This window comes from Theropithecus gelada, chromosome 10 (genome assembly GCF_003255815.1).
Source record: "Theropithecus gelada isolate Dixy chromosome 10, Tgel_1.0, whole genome shotgun sequence".
NCBI classification, from domain to species: domain Eukaryota; kingdom Metazoa; phylum Chordata; class Mammalia; order Primates; family Cercopithecidae; genus Theropithecus; species Theropithecus gelada.
Genome location: NC_037678.1, coordinates 82,943,345 through 82,946,625, shown reverse-complemented (window position 1 = coordinate 82,946,625; position 3,281 = coordinate 82,943,345). Strand labels below are relative to the sequence as shown.

General features: G+C 48.3%; 1 pseudogene; it reads left to right on the top strand.

Moving 5' to 3' along the window:
• The first annotated feature begins 377 nt into the window (after positions 1-377).
• On the top strand, positions 378-2,688 carry LOC112632499 (annotated as a pseudogene).
• The last annotated feature ends 593 nt before the right edge of the window (positions 2,689-3,281 follow it).

The window sequence follows — 3,281 nt, the reverse complement described above, 5'->3', positions numbered from 1 at the left end:
ACTTACCCTGTGCGAATGCTATTTTCCCAATGTATGTTTGATAAAACACAATGGAGATCATGGGACTTCTTTTAGTGAAGTCCCTCCCCCTAAAGGCTTCAGCTATGAAATGAATCTACTCATCTATCTCCTGATATTTTCAAGTTCTCCAATGATTATATACACATATATAGAGATAATTTCCTTTCTCTACTTCCCATCTTAACCATCTGTGATCTCCCCTAAGAAGGGAAGCCAGACAGGTGTTTTCAACCTCTTTATTTTCCTGGAATGATTTCTCATTCTAGAAATTATTGTACTGCCCTAGAAATCTTTCCGTGTGTTCCCAGGTGGGAAGGCTGTACCTTACCCTGGACCCTTTCTGCAGCAGGCAGACCATGGAATTGTCATGCTCCGACTTCCTACCAGATCTAGCTATTGTTATGTAAGCGGAAACTTTAAAATTTATAAATTCCTTTTTTATTTCCATCAAGTAAACCCTTTAAAGGTGAAGTATATACATTCTTTTACACTGCTGTTGAAAACTTAGGTAGTGAAGAAGGTTGAGGCCTTCTGACTTCTCTGGGGCCAGCAGCCGCCCAACCTGGGACCCAGGGCCGCGGGCTCAGCTGACGACCCTGGGCTCCGTGTCCAATCAGCAGTTAGCAGATGGCTGCGCCAAAGCGGCAGAGGAGGCGCCTAAAGAGGCGCTGGAGGAAACAGCCCCGGCCGCGGACAAGCCTCAGCTGCTGCAAGGTGCTGGCATCTGTAAGTGGTTCAACGTGCCGGCATTTGTAAGTGGTTCAACGTGCCCTTGGGGTTCGTCGACCGCCCTCGCCGGGGTCGCGCTCGATCCCCCAGTGGATCGAGCACCACAGTAAGCTGCACACGGAGGGCTTCCTGGAGCCTGAAGGAGGGCGAGGCAGTGGAGGAGTCAGCCAAGGGTGTGGAATCTAGCCGTGAGGTCACCGGACCTGGTGGGGTGTTCTGTATTGGGAGTGAGAGGCAGCCAAAGGGGAAGAACATGCAGAAACGCACATCAAAAGGAGACAGGTACTACAACTGTGGAGGTCTAGACCATCATGCTAAGGAATGCAAGCTGCACCCCAGCCCAAGAAGTGCCACTTCTGCCAGAGTGTCAGCCATATGGTAGCCTCACGGCTAGCAGGCCCCTCGCGCACAGGGCAAGCCAACCTACTCTCCACAGGAAGAAGAAGAAATCCACAGCCCTGCCCTGCCCCCGGGATTCCAAGAATTGAGCCACAACGGGTGGAGCTTCCTGTTTCCCAAGAGCAGGAAATTTCAAGGAGCAGGCAAAGTGGGGAAAGTGGGAATAGGGTACATTGGGGCCAGCTGGCCCCAATGTGCCTCAGGCTGGGGTTCACACCATCGCCCCTTCTTCCCTCTAGGTGGGGGGAAAGGGTGAGGCAAAGGAACTGCAACCATGCTCTGTCCAAATGCAAGTGAGGGTTTCTGGGGCGGTGGCGCGGGGGTGGCGGTGGGAATTTCCAGCTGTTGAAAGTGGCCAAGGTACGGAAGTTGTTTTCCTTTGTTACCGGAAAGAGGTCTCGATCCAGACCCTAGGAGAGGGTTCTTGGATATGGCGCAAGAAAGAATTCAGGGTGAGTCCGTGAAGGCACGTTTATTAAGAAAGTAAGGGAATAACGAATGGCTGCTCCATAGGCAGAGCAGCCCCCGAGGGCTGCTGGTTGCCTGTTTTTATGGTCATTTCTTGATTATATGCTAAATAAGTGGTAGATTATTCATGCCTCCCCTTTTTAGACCATACAGGGTAACTTCCTGACGTTGGCATGGCATTTGTAAACTGTCATGTCGCTGGTGGGAGTGTAGCAGTGAGGACAACCAGAGGTCACTCTCATCGCCGTCTTGGTTTTTGTGGGATATGGCCGGCTTCTTAATGCAACCTGTTTTATCAGCAAGGTCTTTATGAGTTGTATGTTGTATCTCATCCTGTGACTAAGAATGCCTTAATCTCTTGGGAATGCGCCTAGCAGGTCTCAGCCTCATTTTACCCAACCCCTATTCAAGATGGAGCTACTCTGGTTCAAACGCCTCTGACACGTTGAAGGAAGAATATATAGTAATAATTTCCATGCCAGAGTGAAGTAATTAAGTATAAGACCGGATTCATGGAGCCAGGCCACTACATTCTGTGGGAGGGAATCTCTCAGGAATAAGGCGGTGTTTTTGTTTTGTTTTCACATCTTGTATCCTTACACCCACTTTTGGGATAGGGTGCTGGGGACTGTCCCAAACAATGGGTAGAGATGAAGGCAAAAACTGTGTTTGGGAGAATAGCTGCAAACCTGCTGCTCCTATGCTCACCCCCACCGCATTCTGGGCCAATGTGATTTTATTTACTTGCTCCCTTGGATACAGCACCTCGGGTCTCACTTTCTCCAGGATGCCAACTGCATTAGCTGTGTGTGACTGATGTTATCTCGTGCATTTTAACATTTTTTTCCTTACTCTAAATATTCTGGTTTTGTATTTTTGTATATTTTAACCTAAGTCCCTCATTTCCTGCACTGTGTTCTCAGGTACATGAGAAATCTCAGGAATAAGCCGGCAGCAACTCCAGGTTTGCACAGCAGAAATACTTTTTGTCGTCGTTTTTGCCACCAGGGAGAGCAACTATTTGGAGTTCCCAGACTATTGAACTACCTCATTTTTGCTAAAGAGAGCTAGCTTTTCTGCCGTAGTATCCTCTTGAAACCCGCTCTGCCTTGGCAATTTTTTATGGGAGATAGATTTTAACTGGGTTACCCCATGACTTGATCGCCAACTACTGGAAGATTGGAAATTAGTCTAAACAGGAAATGGTGGTGCAGAAACACTAGGAGAGGTTGGGCCAGGTGAAAGGTCCAGAGAGGAAGCCAAGATTAGGTGAGGCTTGTCTAATCCTAGGGCACAGGATATGCTTTACATCCCAGATCCATTCTTCACCAGATTAGGCCTACCATGCTCCACAGGGTATGTGTGTTCAGAAAAAAATGTGAGTTGGTAAGGATAAGTTTTAAGACCAATACCTCTGTTATCCTGTGCTGTCGAGGGTTGGGTATATGAAACAAGGTCTAAAATCCTTAACCTTTCAGAATTTTGGGGTTCCAGGGAGACCCATAAGCGAGGGCTTCTTTTTTTTTTTTTTTTTTTTGAGACGGAGTCTTGCTCTGTCACCCGCACTGGAGTGCAGTGGCACGATCTCAATTCACTGCAAGTTCCACCTCCCAGGGAGCTGGGACTACAGGCCCCTGCCACCACACCCGGCTAATTTTTCGTAT